At 39.3% G+C, this 17,554-nt stretch overlaps 1 pseudogene; it reads right to left on the bottom strand.

Moving 5' to 3' along the window:
* Positions 1–2,140: 2,140 nt before the first annotated feature.
* LOC136206024 (pentatricopeptide repeat-containing protein At3g22470, mitochondrial-like) lies at positions 2,141–4,291 on the bottom strand (annotated as a pseudogene).
* Positions 4,292–17,554: the final 13,263 nt, after the last annotated feature.

The raw sequence follows: 17,554 nt of genomic DNA, 5'->3' as shown, positions 1-17,554 counted from the left end.
AATATAATGATATTTGGTTAAATTGGAGACTCCTAAGTATTGATTATGATCTTTCTATTTCACGCCCGATGCCGATTGAGGTCGTTTAAGGTCGGGTGTGACATTTCGAAGCTTATTTCTCTCTCCATATAGACCCGAATTAGGTCCACGAGCACATCACGGATTCCTCGGGATGTCTAGTTTCTGGAACAATCGACCTCAATAAAAAATTCTTCCATTTGATACGTCAAATGCTCCATGAAAGTGATGTTCGTGCTGCTGAAAAAAGGATCAATTTTTTATCTTTTTCTTTTTCTCTTCTTTTCCTTGTTCTGGAGGCCAACTCGCCGAGCTGGAGACCAGTAGCGTCAGAGAGAAGGTTTTTTCAAATTTTCATTTATTTATTATTTTCTTTTATATTTATTAATAAGAATTACACTATGCTAAATATATAAAATTTATTTTATGAACCAAATACCAATATGCTGTAAAAAAAATCATAATATTCATTTGAAAAGAAGATGAGATATGTATGATCTTCAACCAGCTGATGTTCAATTAAGTTCACTTATTCACAACATTTAACAACTCATTCAATCTAGATGTTGAGTAACCAAGAACACATTCTTGAATTGAAATTGAACTGAAATTGGACTAAAAGCAGTTCAAATACACATAAGTTCAACATAAGACTTTGTGCTAATTAACATACAACATGAACTCCAAAGCACTTTCAGTAAATTCCAACCTAGAAAACCTCTAACAGCATAATAAAAATACTCAAGTACTGACAAAATATCATATGCAAACCTCTTGTAGTTCGGAATATCGGGCATATATGCTTCATTCAACAATCCTTCTCTGCTAAATCCATTGGTTGTTATATTATATATGTTTTGAATATTAAGCCACAAGTCATCAACAGAAAATCCAAAGAATAATTTAGATAAATTCCCCTTATTTGCATCATTTTCATTGCAAAAGAGAGCACTTCTAACATTGAACAATAAGCTTGTTCTCTCAACAATTGAATTCACTATAAGCTAACACCAGAACGTAATTGATTGGGTTAAACCTTACCTGACAAGTAGCCCGAGATTGTATACTTAGTTTAAATAAATTTCTGTAACCTTTTATGTAACAGAGTATACAGAAACAGGTACAGAAGTACATGAAAGCAAAAGCTACAAGTAATATTCCAAATCATGCTCAGTTTGCCTCTCTAATTTAATTTCAGCAAAGCTTACAGCATAGAAAGCAACTATACTATTCCCCCCAGTACAGGAAGTGCCATCTCCATTTCAGATAATAAGAGTCAGTTTTGCAAATAATGTTCAAAACACTCTATGTCCATACATAAGTTTGTTCTCTACAATGACCTATTTACCCCTTATCTTATTTACAATGCCCTGAGATATTCAACTGTAACAAATGCCCTGAAATAAACCAAAAAAAAGCACAAACATAACAACTCTATTTCTCAAGAGAGAACATATAATCCCTAGAATTACTCTGACCAAACAGGAACTTAAACCTGATAACAGATACAATTTCAAGGACATTCTCCTAGCCTAGGCATCAGATAGCTTCAAATGAATAATTTAAGTGTCATTTGATCTCCATCCATTGCTCAAATCTCTAACAACATAATAAAAATACTCAAGTATTGATAACAGCATAAAAGATCATATGCAAACCTCTTGTAGTTCGCAATATCGGGCATATATGCTTCATTCAACAGTCCTTCTCCGCTAAATCCATTGGTTAAGCCACAGCTCATTAACAGAACCAAAGAATAATTTAGATAACATGACCATTTGCATCATTTTCATTGCAAAAAAAGAGCACTTCTTCTAACAGTGGACAGTAAAATGAGATGCTTTTGATTGGATTCGACTCCCCTTATTTGACAATTGAAATAAGTTGAACTCACACCTAAATTTCAAGATGGTCAAAAAGCCTTTTCAGACAGCCCTGTCATAGGAGAGGTAATCTCTGTAACAAATCCTAAGCTATTATTCAATGGGGAAAAACAAATTGATAAACCAACCAGTAGTCTGTACTGTAATCTAATTAACAAAATCAATCTCAAAAAGCAAAAGAAAATAAAAGAAGCAGACAGTCCATGTTCTCAGATTGTTGATTATCAGCTTTCTAGAGATTTCCAAAACAAACAATATGAATTAATTAAAAACTTAACTTAAAATTATATTTTGAAACAAACAGAGAAACAAAATAAAATGATAAGATAATATCCTCTTTAAATTCTATAAATCTTACAACTTAAAAAGGTTACAACTGCATTTTCCACTACAAGAAGCGTCTTTCCACATTCCTTCAAGATTAGTTTCATCTTGGTAGATATAAGTTTGGTGTCTCCATGATGGATTTACAAATTTTCCAAACTTATACCCTTCTTGCATGATAGATCCACTGCTAAAGCTATGGTGGTGTTATCTGCAGAAAATCCTTGTTCACACATTTCATGTATGAGCTTTATTCCCGTGGACAAGTTCTTGTGCCGTAGAAATCCATGAATAATCACATTGTAACAGGCATCATTTGGTGAGCAACTATGTTCTTTCATTTTCATGAACAAACTATATGCTTCATCTAGTAATCCGTTGTTGCAAAGTCCATTGATCATTATACAAAATGTGTGAAGATCAGGTTGCAACCCTCCAACAAAAATCATAGAAAATAATTTTTTCGCTTTTTCAAGCCTTCCAGCTTTGCACATCCCATCAATTAGAATATTGTATATAAATAAATTAGGCTTCAAATTTCTCGTTTGCATTTCAGTTAATAGAGCCAAGGCAACATCAAAATGCTTACGTTCACAGAAGCAGTGTAGCAAATTTGAGTAAGTTACTGTATTTGGAAGATAGCCACCAGCACACAAGTCTTTAAAAAGTTTCATGCCTTCCTCAAGGCTTTTTGTATGACAAAAGCCACGTATAAGAGCATTATAAGTATAATTATTAGGACTTAAACCTTTACGAAGCATTTCATCCAGAAGTTGCTCAGCCTCATCAATCATTTTCCATTTACAGTACCAATGAATCAATATGCTATAAGTACGAACATTAGGAATACAATCCTTTCTTTTCATCACATTAAACACTTTCCTAACTTGATACATCTACCTATCCAAACCAAGTCCATCTATCAACGAATTGTAAGTGATAAGATTGGGCTCTATACCACTCGTAATCATTGTTCCAACCACACATCTAGCTTTATTCACCATGCCTTCCTTGCATAATTCATCAACAAGCATACTAAAAGTAACTATATTTGGTGCTATGTTCTGAGCCAACATGTCATTGAACAATGTAGAAGCTTTTTTCCACTGGCCTGAATAGCATAAACCGTGAAGTAAAGAACTGTAGGTAACAACATTAGGCAAAATTCCTTCATTTGTAATCTTGAAGAATAGGTGAAATGCTTCCTTAACCTGGCCATACTTGCAAAGACTATCAATTAAAGAACTGTATGTCACCAGATTAGGCTCACAACCTCTCCTAGCCATTTCTTCAAGCAAACCAAAGGCCACATTGAATTTTCCCATTTTAGATAGGCAATTGACAATGACATTATATGTCTGTACATCAGGTTGATATCCTATGGCAACTATCTTGTCAAAACAATCTACTGCTTCAACAAGGTTAGCTTGTATACATAAACTATTAATCAAAGTGTTAAAGGTTATGATGTCAGGCTCCAAACCAAGTCTGAACATTTTTCCTAAAACAGAAAATCCAAAATCGACCCGGTGTAAATGGCAAAAGCAATTGATCAAAATATTAGCAGTATAAACATCAGCTGAAATTCCCTCAAACTCCATCTGCTTAGACAAAGAAAGGACAGTCTGGAAATGCTTCATTCTAACTAGTGCAGATAACAATTTGTTGAATTGAATGATAGAAGGGTATGGATTCATACGAAGCATATGATTGAAGGAGGACATGACATCATGAAAGTTGTATTGGGTTTGAGCTCCTCTCACTTTCGCAGAAAATGATTTTGCAGAAATAGGCATTACCTGATGATGATGATGATGATGAGATGAAACCGCAGAGAGAAGGCGTTTGTTGCTCCAGCTTAGCATCGTGGATCTGATTTTAGGGTTAGGAAATTGAAAAGTGTGAAGCGAAGAGCAGAGAAATCAAGCTTTGAGTTGTTCTCGATCTATATGACTTCAGAAGATTGATATGAAATGGATCTCTTTAAGGTTAGAAATCAATCGCAAGTTCGACAAACACGCAAACTTTAAGCTTAATAGATGCGAAACTAATGTAAACTAGTCTAAACTAAAGTTTGTGTCTCTAAAAAAAAAAAAAATTACATTCGTTTGTGTCTCTAAACTAAAGTTTTTAAGTTAATTAGATCCTAATCTATCAAAATTATCAATCACGTGAACAAAGTAAAAATCATCAATTGAATCTTCACCTTATCATAAAATTAGAATTTATGACTGTTTGATATAACCGGCAATAATCTCTTTGTTGGTTCAAAATGGATTTTTGAAAGATGATATGAAATTGTTTAACTGAATAATTTTCGTTAAAGTCTCAATTGATGATTTTTGTTTAGAATTGGTATTCAATTGATGATTTTTTATTATTTTAGAGACCTGGTTGATGATTTTAATAGTTTAATGCGTTAATTAACTTTGAAACCTTAGTTTAGGGAGCCAAATGGACATGATGCCAAAAATAAATAAATAGGTAAGTTACAAAATAGACATGTTTAAGTGAAATATTTACAAATGAAAAAGTGTATGAAACAAAATTATGTAAATGTAAAAAGTTTGAAAATTAAAACTGAAAATAGGTTAAATTACACCCATGGCCACTGAACTTTATCCATTTAACATTATAGCCACCGAACTTCAATTCTTAACAGTATGGCTATTGAATTTTATATTTTTTAATACCGGTGGCCACTCAACACCTCAAAACAACCGTTGACAGCCTAAAAATAAAAAATCCGAAGCGTTAATGATATTTTAAGGTACTTTAATTCTTGAAATTTTTCGTTTTGAGATCATTAAGGTGTTGTTTGGTTATGAGAGAGTGAATTTTTAGAGAGAGAAAACTCCAAAAATGTGATTTTGGAAAATAAAAAATGTGGTTTATTGGTAAATGTCGTTCTGAACAACTTTAATTCTTGAATATTTTCATTTTGAGGTCGTTAGCGGTCGTTAAGGGTCATTTTGAGGAGTTAGTTAAAATTGAGTGACCACCGATATTAAAAAGTGTAAAGTTTAGTGGTCATACCGTTAAAAATTGAAATTCAGTGGCCACCATATTAAAATAGGTAAAGTTCAGTGACCATGGATATAATTTACCTACTGAAAATAACATAAATCAAATCATCATATTTGTTGGGTTTTTTTGTAAATATGTTTTTTTTTTAAATTATTTTTGGCAGTCCCTTTATAGAATTTCATTGTCATTAAAATTCAAAGCAAAACTATTTAGTTGTGAAAAATCACGTCTCAAACAGTTTTTATATTAAGCACCGGATCTTCCATATCATTCGGAGGACCCCCAGTTCATATTTGGACACATGTATTGCGACTCCACATAATAATTCAAATAGTGAGACCTCTTATAATATACGTGAGTCCATATTACACGTGTCAAAATATGTATAGAAGATCATCCATTTGACATGTAGAACCTAGTGCTTCTAATAATTTGCCCCTAAACTAAGAGCAAATCGCATATAAATTTATGATGATAAGAATTGAATTTGACAGTTTTCAAAATAGAAAGAAATCGGGGTAAATTACACCCATGGCCACTGATCCTTACCAATTTAATATTGTGACTGTTCAATTCTTAACAGTATAGTCACTAAACTTTACAATTTTTAACACCGGTGACCACTCAACGCCTTAAACCGAGCGCCGACGGTCTGAAAATAAAAAGATTGAAGAGTTTTCCTCAAAAAAAAAAAGTTTGAAGAGTTAATGATATTCTAAGGAACTTTAATTCTTGAAAATTTTCGTTTTGAGGTCATTTAGGTGTTGGTTGGTTATGAGAAAGAGTGGATTTTTAGAGAGAAAATGCTCCGAAAAAGGTGAATTTGGAAAATAAAAAATGCGGTTGTAGACACCGAGTCGGAGGACCTGTGACGAAAACCTGTAACAAGACGATTGAAGCGGTTGGTTCCGGGAGTTTTAAAGAAAAAAAATATAATAAAAAACGAGAGGTCAGTAAGAGTTGCGGTCGTCGAGTGGACGGCTCGCGAGTGCTCAGCGACGTGGTGCGAGCGCCTAGCGGCAGTCGGCACGCGCCCGACGGCCGCTGGGCGCGCACGCCCGACAGCCGTTGGGCGAGCGTCCAACATCAGTTGGGCGTGCGCCCAACATATGTTGGGCGTTCGACCAACATTTTGGGCGTAGGCCCAAAACATTTTGGGCGTAGCCCGACGCCCGTCGGGCTACGCCCAAATTTTTTTGGGATCCGTGCCTATAAAAGGCACGGATCCCTATGCATTAGAGGGGGGATTTTTGGAGAGCTTCTCACTCTAAAACATTTTTTAGAGAGAGAAAGTTATTTTTTTGGGAAAAAACATTTTTTTTTCCTAAAAATTCCGAATTTCCTAAAAGTTAAAATTTTACCGAAAACACAAAAAACACCGGAAAATCACGATTCGTGGAATCAACCGACTTCAACTGCCAATACCGAACTTGAGGTATTATCCGAGGACTAGACTCGTTTTATTTTATTTTATTTATTTTCTTTATTTATTTGTTTTTATGTTATAATTTTATGTACTTAGTTAGTTATTTATTTATCACGTTTTATTTAATTTTTGTCTCGTATTAAATAAAAGTTTGGTTTTGTTTTGAAATAAAAACCTCGTTTTAATATCCCAATACGAACCGTGATCCGATTCAAAGGTAGTTCGGGATTAAAAAACGTTGTAATTATAAGTTTTGAAAATATTTCTAAATAACGTTTTGAAATAAAACATCGTTTTAGGAATCTCCGTTATAGACTATGATCCAATTTTGGTAGTTCGGGGACCCAAAACGATAGAATAGATCTAATCTAAAGCTTTTGAATAAATCTGGAAACTGTTGGACTAATTCTGTAATTCTTTGTTTTCTGCCACTAAAGGCTGTTTACCGACGGATTTTCCGCCGGTAAAGCTGCTGAAATGTAAAAAATACTGTTTTGGTCCCTCTTTCTCAACTTTTAGACTTTTGGTCCTTTATATACGTATGTATAATTATGTAATATATGCATCAAAGCTATTTTCAAATATTTTGTATATATTTATTTAATGTGTTTGGATATTATTTTTCATTAATTTGATTTAATAAAATTATATGTATATATATAGATTTTCTCCTTAAATTCATTTAAACTAGACATGGTTGACATTTTGGGGTTATTGGGGGTTATTTCCTATATATAATTATCATAATAGTTTTGGGGTTAAAAAGCTAATTTCTTATTATTTGTGAATATAATTATCATTTTTTATCCATTGATTATGGTATTTATTATTTACCATTTCTTTTAAGTATATATGTATAGTATCATTTCTATCAAAAAAAATATGTATATATATACTTTTCTTCTTTTCTTTTCAAATTTCTTATATGTATATATTATTTGGGAAAATGTTTTGATTGGGTGAATTTGGATTCAATTCATTACTTGTTGTCATTTTATTCACATGAAGGATAATTGAGTGAAAAATGGGAAAATAAACCACAAAAAAAGGAGTTTAACTTGTTTGTGTAAATTAAAGTTTTTCTAGATATTCCCAAAGTGTAAATAATGTTTTCTTGTTGTTTTTAAATCGTTTCTAAAATATCACGTGTTGAAACCTTAATTCGTTCCAACGACGGATTAAGCGAACCTTGTAATTAAAATTGCTTTTGTGAATAATGAAGTTTTGAATTGTTTTCCTAACTAAATGGTTTTTGTACAAAATAAATTGACTTGTATGCTTAATCACGCTTTTAGATTAAAAACGTTTGCTCAACATTTTCAAACGCTCGAGTCGTTCCAACGGCGATTCAAGTGAACGTCATTAACGGGGTTTTGAAACATGCCTAAATCGTTCCAACGGTGATTAAGGAACGAAACATGTAAATAAACTCGTTTTTGGGGAATGAGATTAGCTTAGAGTTAGTGTATAGTCTAAAGCATAAAATCACACTGTGAATAAATCAATTCTTTCTTCTCCCCCTCTCTTTCCTATATACTTTAAATTATACAAAATGGGTGATTCTTTACTAAAATGGCTTTCGAATAACATGCTCAAAATGGTTTTTAAAGCGAGAAAGAAAAGGTTTCAAATGAATTTTAAACTTAAAGAAATATGCGCTTAGTCCGTTATCGCCTAACACGCTGAGTAGGAGGCCGGTGGTTCATAACCGGGCGATGTCGGGGTGCCTAGTAGCCTTTCTCCGGAAAGGAGCTAGCCTTCTCAGCTCGTACCTAAGTTTCCCGAACCCTCACCGGTCTCCCGCAAGGGATCGGTGTTCATTTTCCCATTCGTGGGTGGCGACTCTTCCATACTCCGAGCTCCGGTCCTGTCGAGCAGCTTGATTCCATGATTGGTTGCTTTCGGCGCCAATCACCGCTTACGTCGCCATGAGGTGTCCACCCCCCGGTCCGCCCGGGCGAGGCCGTTCGGCACCTTGTCTAACAAGTGGTGACTCTGCCGGGGAAGCGAGAAATTTGATTCCGGAAGGCGTGTATTAAGCCCTTAACGGGAACGGATTGTATTATTTCTTTTCGTATGCATTCATACGCATTATTGCAAACCTTTTGGGTAATTTCCAAGAAACCTCTAGCGAGAGTCCATTCGTCGCTCGAAAGAGGCTAGTGTAAGTTCCCCCTTGCAGTAAGGCGCCAAAGGGTCCCCATCCATTCATTAGGGGCGAATTTGTGCGGTCCTGTGAGGTCCCGCGATCAGCCGTGTCAGCATATAGTAGCCTTAGAAGTTGCCATAGGATTACCCGTTACTATTTTTGATGTGATGAATGAATCAGTTCGTGTTTTCAAATTGCCATGATACGTGTCTAATCCTAAAATATGTAAAGAAAATGAAACGATACGTTAATATATACTCTTAAACCGATATACAAACTACCCCAAAACATCGAAGCGATTCGAACTAAAGACGACTTAGGCATCTCGTATGAATGAACTTGTGCGACCCGCCTGGTCCCTTTCCGTGTCCCGAAGAAGGCACATGTTCAGGAAATACGTTATGACGTAAGCACGTATTAGTACAAATCGTTTTGATATTAAGGATAGTTATATCTCGATTCAAAAGATTATATTAACGATAACCGTTATTCACATTCTTTAAATACGTTGGGATAAAGCGAAATCATGACAAAACGAAAACAAAGAACATTTCTATTTCGAACGACCCCGTTGTAACGTAAAGAGATTCATAAACGTGGCCCGTCCCTTCCGAATGAAAAACGAGCTCTTACGTTAAGAGAAATGGATGTATCCGCAAAAGTGACTAAAGAAAATAAAAGAAAATGAAAATGACCAAAATCTTTCTGTATCTACGATATATATCCATCCCAAGAGTAGTTAAAGAAAAGGAACCAATGCCGTTGAATACGTGCCTTGAACGGGTATATACACCGCTTAAAATCACGAAGCCGAATTAAGCTAAACTTGGAAGAAACTGTGGCTTTGACTAATGGCTCGATCATTTCGACCGTTACCAAAACTACAAGAAATATGGCCCGATCTGCGTGTTTGCTTGACTCGTGCCTAAATGCAAGAGAACGGTAATATTCCTGCTTCGAATAAGCATGCGATTAAACGAAACGTTGATTTTCTATAACCACGTTAGGATGATATATCCCGTAAATTAGAAGAAATAAAAAGTTGTTAATAGCCGAAAGATTATCGTACGCTCGAATAAGACTCGCCGTCTTTTCACGTAGCTAAAACGAGCAAGCAGATTCTTGACGCTAAAAACAAGCACGTTACGCGATGTGTTCGTTCCCTAAAATAAAATCCAAAGAGTGATTTCATCACTAAATAAACACGTGGTTACGTCTCTCGATAGATCCAAAAGATCCCGTCGTAATCCAAAAATCGAGACACGAACCCACGCGAATAAAAGGGAACGAGTCATTGTCAATAACGAACGATTGAACCAGGAGAATAACTCGTACCGCGTCTAAATCCGAGATACGCTCAAAAGGGAATCAAAACCCAAACTAATGCATCTCACGAAATGACAAAAGACGAGTTATTCGAAAGAACAATCCATTTGGTCGCTCTCTTAGTCACTAGATGGGGATACGTCAAAACGAACTGTATTAACTGATGGATGCTTTACTTTTCCGCAATAATCGACGGCATCACGTGTCCCCTGGACCGCAATGTGAGCCCCAAACCAAAATCCTAGGAAAGAGACTTGGACCATCGAGTGTGTGGAGGAATAAGGGTGGAAGAGAGATGCTGTGATACGTGTAATTAGACTGACGTTTGTTCTTCTTATCTCATATATCCGTAAATAAATAAACGCACACACCACGAATCATGCATATAAAATCATGCATACATGCTAATGGATACCGTTCGCGCAGACTTCATCATTAAGCGGTTGTGGTTTCACGAGAGTAACCGGCTAGTCAGGCAGTTTGATCAGCTACAGATTGACAGTTCCGAATCGGCAGTTGTAGCTTCTGAATCGTCTTCGTCCGAGTATACTCAGTCTTCTGCCAGTATGTCTGCGACCGATGAAAAAGTGGCCGAATTAGAAAATTCAGTGAACAACATTAATGATCAATTGGCCGCAATTTTGGCCCAGCTAGCTGAGCTGGCGTTGAAGGATAACAAGAGTGGTAGTAAGTGCGCTGAGAATGAAGTGAACACTGGTCCCCGCTTCGGGAACGAGGATGACTATCAGGATTATATCCAAAAACAGCTTGAGAAAGAGAAGGCTAAAGAAGAGGAGTGGAAGCAGCACATCACTCAGGAGGTGCAGGATCTGCGTGGGGGAAGTTCTGGGAGTCAAGACTTTTATAATTTGAAGAACTGTTTGTCAGCAACGGCTCGGCTCACATGAATCAGTATGTTGCAGTAATGAAGCACACGATCCTAACTGAGGATCAAGTCCTGGGACTATTCAATACCTATCTGGAGGGAGCTGCCCTCGTATGGTTTTATGCGTTGCCGCTAGTGACGAAGAGAGATTGGAAGGAGTTGGCAAAGTCATTCATCGCCCAATATAGCTTCAACACCATGCTTGAGGTTACTCTGAAGGAGCTAGAGAGCACTAAGAAACAGACTGGGGAATCTTTTTCCGATTTTGTGAGGAGATGGAGGGCCAAGGCCGCAGTTATGAAACAGAAGCCGCTTGAGCAGGATCAGATCCGAATGGTAATTAGCAATACATTACCGTATATTAAGAGTGAGTTGCGGTATATGCCTTTTACCGATTTCAATCAGATGTATAGCTGCACCTTGACAGTTGAGGGAGATGGAGAGCCGAAGAAAGCTTATACCAAGTGGACGAAGTCTGGATATAGTGCCGGAGGTCCAAGTGCGAGTACAGAATCGGCCGCAGTGAAAGTGCTTGATCTTAATGCTATCGAGAAGAGGCAGTTCGCCAAATTTGATCAAACCTATGCAAAAGTTTTCGAGCGGTTGAAGAAGAAGGGATTGTTGAAAGCCCTCACTCCTTATAGCAAAGCACCACCTACTCCGCAGATACAAGCTAAGGGATACTGCGAGTTCCACAGTAATTATGGGCACACTATTGAGAACTGCGAAAGACTGAAACACGAGATTCAAGATTTGATTGAGGAAAAAAAGATAGCTGATCCTTCGTCAACGAACCCTTCCACTAGGTGTAATCCATTGCCTAACCATAGGGTGAGCATGATCGGGTCTGGGCTCGGAGCAAGTTTAGTCATGGAATCCTTCGGGGAAAATGAAGAGGAGTTGTTGGACTCCGATGAGAAAAGGAATGTGGAAAATGGTTTATACGTGTCTGTTTTGGAGGAAGAGCCAACGGAAGAAGTGATGGACGATAGAACTAAAACTGAGGAAACCAATGAAGTATCATCTCGGAGGATCATGCCTGTGTTGAAATTATTTAGTGGGGTAGAAGACCCCCGAAGCTCATTTGTATAGATACGTGTGTGCTATGTTTGGGGAGCCATACAAAGTGGAAGAAGTCGCTCCATGGTTCTATCTTTCGCTGGTAGGCGAACCTTTGAAGTGGTTTCAATCGCTACCTGACTCGACTAAGCATGATTGGTCACTGATGTCAAGCTTGTTTTTGATAAAGTATCGAAGAGATAAAACACAGGCAGGGGAACATAGCGCGATGCAAATTAGGCCTATCAAACGTCCGTTTCCGACTGTCAACAAGTATAATGAAGGGAAGGACCCCATGGAGCACCTGCACTTTTATCTGTCGGCTATGTGTCCTCTAGGTTTCAAAGAGGAGGAGATTACGAGCTTGTTTTGTAACTCGTTGGTAGGAGAGTCACTGGTATGGTACATGTCTCTTCCAATGTACGTTAAAACGGATTGGGCAAAAATCACTAAGAGGTTCATCAAGAAGTACACTGCATGGGGACACCCAGAAGAAATGCCTGCGTTACCCGAAGAGGAGACACCTGAGGCAGTAACAGCCATGTCTAAGTATAAGGGAGATGAGAACCCCATTGATCATATAAACCGTTTCCATGCCTACATGTTTGACGCGGGACTCTACCGAAGTGAGTTAGTCCAGCACTTTCCAAAGACACTCATAGGAGAAGCTTTGATGTGGCACCGAATACTCTCGGCAAAGACAAAAGGGGACTGGGGATCCATCATGGAGGCCTTTATGCAGAGGTATGAGATGTACATCCCGTGGACAGGGTCGTTGGAAGATTTAGAAAGGATCAAGCAATTTCCCGAGGAAGCATTCGTGGATTATGCTAGAAGATGGAGGTTCAAGTATGCCTCATGTCGGGTCACCTTGAGCGATCAAGAGCAACTCATGTGCATCCGGAAGGGTGCTATTCCACTCATGGCTAGAAGAATGAATGGAGTGTTCCTCAAGGACTATGAGGAACTGATAGGCTGGGCTCGGTATGGATCGTCGGACCCTTCCTACGTAAATCCGAATGTCCCTCACATAATGGATCTGATGGTCGTGGACATTTGGGGAAGTTCCTCCGATGAGGAAGGTATCAATCAGAGGGTTCCGATCAACATCTGGGAGGAGTTTGATAATGAGTCGGAAGTGGTTGTTAGCACCAAAGGAAATATTCTACCGGGCTTTGAGATCTTCAATGATGTCACCAGCTGGGGCAAAGGAGAGGCAAGCTGCTTCGTCGAGGAGATCATGATGTTAGATCTGAATGCCGAGGAGCAGGTCATTACTATTGAGGCAACTGTGGGAGCGGTGGACGAGCCCAACACCTCCAAGGCTCATGAGAAACCCGAGAACCCTATTGAGGACAATTGTATTACTGCTTTATTTGAATCCGATGATGTACTCGCCAACACTATCAATGAAATGAATTCTGATTTTGCTTACTTGCTTGATGTTGATTCTGATCATTCCATGCATTCTCATTCATATAACATGCCTACATTTGAAATCAATACAATAGAAATGTCAACTTTCAATCTTGGCACGGATGAAAATCCTAAACTTATACAAATTGCTCAAGAATTAACTACTGAAGAGAGGAAAGAATTTGAGAGAATAATTAAAAAATACAAAATAGTGTTTGCTTGGACATACGAAGACATGCCAGGAATCGATCAATCAATCGTAACTCACCGTATTCCAACATACCCCGATGCTAAGCCCGTGAAACAGAAACTCCGACGCATGAGGCCGGAATGGGCGGATAAGATCAGAGAGGAAGTGAAGAAACAGTTAGAAGCAGGGTTCATCGAAGTAATTGACTATCCCCCTTGGGTCGCAAATGTAGTGCCAATCACGAAGAAGGACGGTAAAGTGAGAATGTGTGTCGATTATAGAGATCTCAACAAGGCTTGCCCCAAAGATGAATTTGCATTGCCTCACATCGACGTATTAATCGATAGTGCAGCATCGAGCGTCTTACACACGAATTTTGACGGCTTCATAGGCTACATGCAAGTTCAGATGGCAGAAAAGCACAAGGCAAAGACCTCGTTCACAACTGAGTGGGGAATGCACTGCTATAGGGTAATGCCGTTTGGTTTGAAAAATGCCGGGGCAACTTATCAGCGAATGGCTACGGCACTGTTCCATGATATGATACACAAAGAGGTGGAAGTCTATGTGGACGACATGATGGTCAATTCAGAAACGAGAGAGGGGAATTTTGCTGCACTTGAGAAGTTTTTGGCCCGAATTGCAGAATTCAAGCTAAGGTTGAACCCGAAGAAGTGCTTCTTTGGCGTTTCGTCGGGGAAGATCTTAGGCTATGTGATTAGTAACAAAGGGATTGAGGTGGATCCCGACAAGGTAAAGGCCATACAAGAAATTCCGGCACCCAAGAATGAGAAACAAGTGAGAGGATTTCTGGGGCAGGTTCAGTATATCAGTCGATTCATAGCACGACTCAATGCGATCTGCGAGCCGATCTTTAAGCTGCTACGGAAAGATCAACCAACGGTTTGGAATGATAAGTGCCAGCAAGCATTGGAGAGTGTCCGGAACTATTTGTCTAATCCACCGGTTTTGAGACCGCCTAAACTTGGAAAACCGCTTCTCCTTTATGTAGCGATCGAGGATCGATCTATCGGGGCAATGCTGGCCCAAGAAGGGGACACCGGTGTGGAGCACACGGTGTATTATCTGAGTAAGAAGTTCCTGGAATACGAGCTTAAGTATAACATGATCGAAAAGACGTGCGTGGCAGTAGTATGGCTAACAAAGAAACTGCGGCACTATTTTCAATCTTACAAAGTGATCATTATTTCCCGGATGGATCCCGTGAAGTATCTGTACCGAACTCCGTCTCTAACAGGGAAGCTAGCCCGATGGTTGTTGCTCTTGTCCGAATTTGACATTGAATATGTAACGAAAAAGGTTATTAAGGGGAGAGCCGTAGCGGAATTTCTGGCCAATCAGCCTCTAAGTGCGGAAGAGGAAGAGATAAACTATGATTTCCCCGATGAGCACTTGAACGCAATAGAAGTCATACCATGGAAAATGTTCTTCGATGGAGCAGTTAACTCAAATGGAGCCGAGGTAGGAGTGCTACTTATCTCACCAGAAGGAGAAAGGGTCCCAATGGCAAAGAAGTTATCCTTCCCTCTCACTAATAATATGGCCGAGTATGAAGCGTGCATCTACGGGTTAGAGTCGTTAGCAGCACTGGGAGCATCATATGTTGAAATCTGGGGCGACTCAAAACTGATTATCGAACAAGCACAGGGAAACTGGGAAGTAAGGGAAGAAAGGTTGCGTCCATACCTAGACCAGTTGGAGAGATTGGCGCAGAGATTCAGCGAATGTCGTTTTTATCACATTCCTCGAGCACAGAACCAGGCAGCGGATGCTTTGGCCACTTTGGTGTCGGTATGGGATAATCCCTGAAATCTTGCCTCAAAGCCTTTGGTATTGAGGAGGTCTCACAAACCATGCTACGAAGATGTAATGCTGTTGGGGGCAGATGAAAAGCCTTGGTATTTCGATATCGTAAACTTCATGAAAAGTGGAACATACCCGGCAGAATCAGAATTTAGGGATCAGGCTGTGATCAGAAGGTTAGCTCAGCAATTTGTCATCCACAATGACTTGCTTTACAAAAGACACGCGGATGGTTTACAATTGAGGTGCTTGGATGAGGGAGAAGCCCGTGAGGCAATGGAGTCAGTACACTCAGGAATTTGTGGAGCCCATATGGGAGGAGCAGTATTGGCAAAGAAAATCGTGAGGCAAGGCTTCTATTGGCTCACCATGGAAAGAGATTGTAACGAATATACGAAGAAATGCCATGATTGTCAAATCCACGGAGATTATAATCACTTACCAGCTATGGAGCTACACGTGCTAGCACCCATTTGGCCGTTTGCGGCTTGGGGCATTGATATCATCGGGGAGGTGAGGCCTAATGCGTCAAACGGATACAAATTCATTGCAGTCGCCATTGATTACTTCACCAAGTGGGTAGATGCAGAATCATTTAGCAAGTTGGGGTCTAAACAGATGAGGAAGTTCATTGAAAAGCACTTGATCACCAGGTTCGGAGTGCCTCATCACATGATCACGGATAATGGGGTCCAATTTCAGGGAGAGGTGAGAAGTCTCTTCCAAGAGTACGGTATTGAGCATCATAGGTCTTCTCCGTATCGCCCACAAGCTAATGGTGCAGTAGAGGCGGCTAATAAGAACCTTAAAAGAATTCTTGTAAAGACAGTAGAATCACACCGGAATTGGCACGAACAGCTTCCGCTCTCTTTATGGGCTTATCGCACGACAGTTAGAACGTCAACTGGGGCAACGCCATTCTCCTTGGTATATGGGGCCGAAGCCGTCCTCCCAATCGAGATTGAAAAGCAATCGCTGAGAATCGCGGTAGAAGCAGAGATTCCCGAAGCGGAATGGGTGAAGAAGCGGTATGAGCAGTTAGCATTGGTGGACGAGAAAAGGATGGAGGCCCTTTACCATATGCAGTTATATCAGAGAAGGATGGCTCGAGCCTTCAACAAAAAGATCAAGGCCAGCCTATCAAAGAAGGGGACCTGGTGCTGAAACAGATCCGAATGACGCACACCGACCCTAGGGGCAAGTTCAGGCCAAACTGGGAAGGACCATTCCTCGTGAAGAAAATCCTAAGCAAAGGGGCGGTGAAGCTAACTACTATGGACGGTATGGAGTTCTCCGAACCTACCAATCTGGATAGGCTTAAGAAATACTTTTCGTAAAAAAAAAAAAAAAAAAAAAAGAAATGAAAATTCCCTATAGGTTGAAAACCCGCAGAGGGCGACCTATGCAACAATAAGGGACATCCCAATGGGTGAAAACCCGAAAGGGCACTCATTTGAAAATTCCGGGATAGTAAAAGGAGAGATGAAAAATCGCTGGGATCTGAAAACCGAAAAAAGGCGGGTCCTGGTAACAGTAGTTATATATTGAGCAATTATGAAAATAATGTATAAGCGGCTAAGTATTTCTATTGTTTGTAAATAAATAAAGGCATGAATATATTTGAAGAGGATGATTGGAATCATTACAATCTACTGAATGCATTGTATTATGAATCACGAGTTATACATTTCCTACCTCTTTCACATAAAAAGCCTACGTCCTATCCACCCCTCTCCTTATATACAAACTATACATCGGGGTAATACTAATGAAGAAACTGCAAATAATGAGCCTAATGAGGAGGAAAATCCCAGAAGTCCTCAAAATCCCTCAGATGAGAAGCTCGCTCCACAGATAAGGCCTCCTCGGCAACCCGACGACCCTCCTCGGCGGCAAGGCGCCCCGCAGTCTCCACTCGCGTCCTCTTCTCTGCAGCAAGATGCCCCTCGGTCTCAACTCGCACCCTCTCCGACCAATGAGCATCTCTCTCGCGATAGACATGCCCGACTCTAGCATCGGCATCCCG

The sequence above is a fragment of the Euphorbia lathyris genome, chromosome 9, assembly GCF_963576675.1.
Source record: "Euphorbia lathyris chromosome 9, ddEupLath1.1, whole genome shotgun sequence".
Taxonomy (NCBI): Eukaryota; Viridiplantae; Streptophyta; class Magnoliopsida; order Malpighiales; family Euphorbiaceae; genus Euphorbia; species Euphorbia lathyris.
The sequence above is the reverse complement of the archived record's forward strand: the minus strand, read 5'-3'. Positions and strand labels throughout refer to the sequence as shown.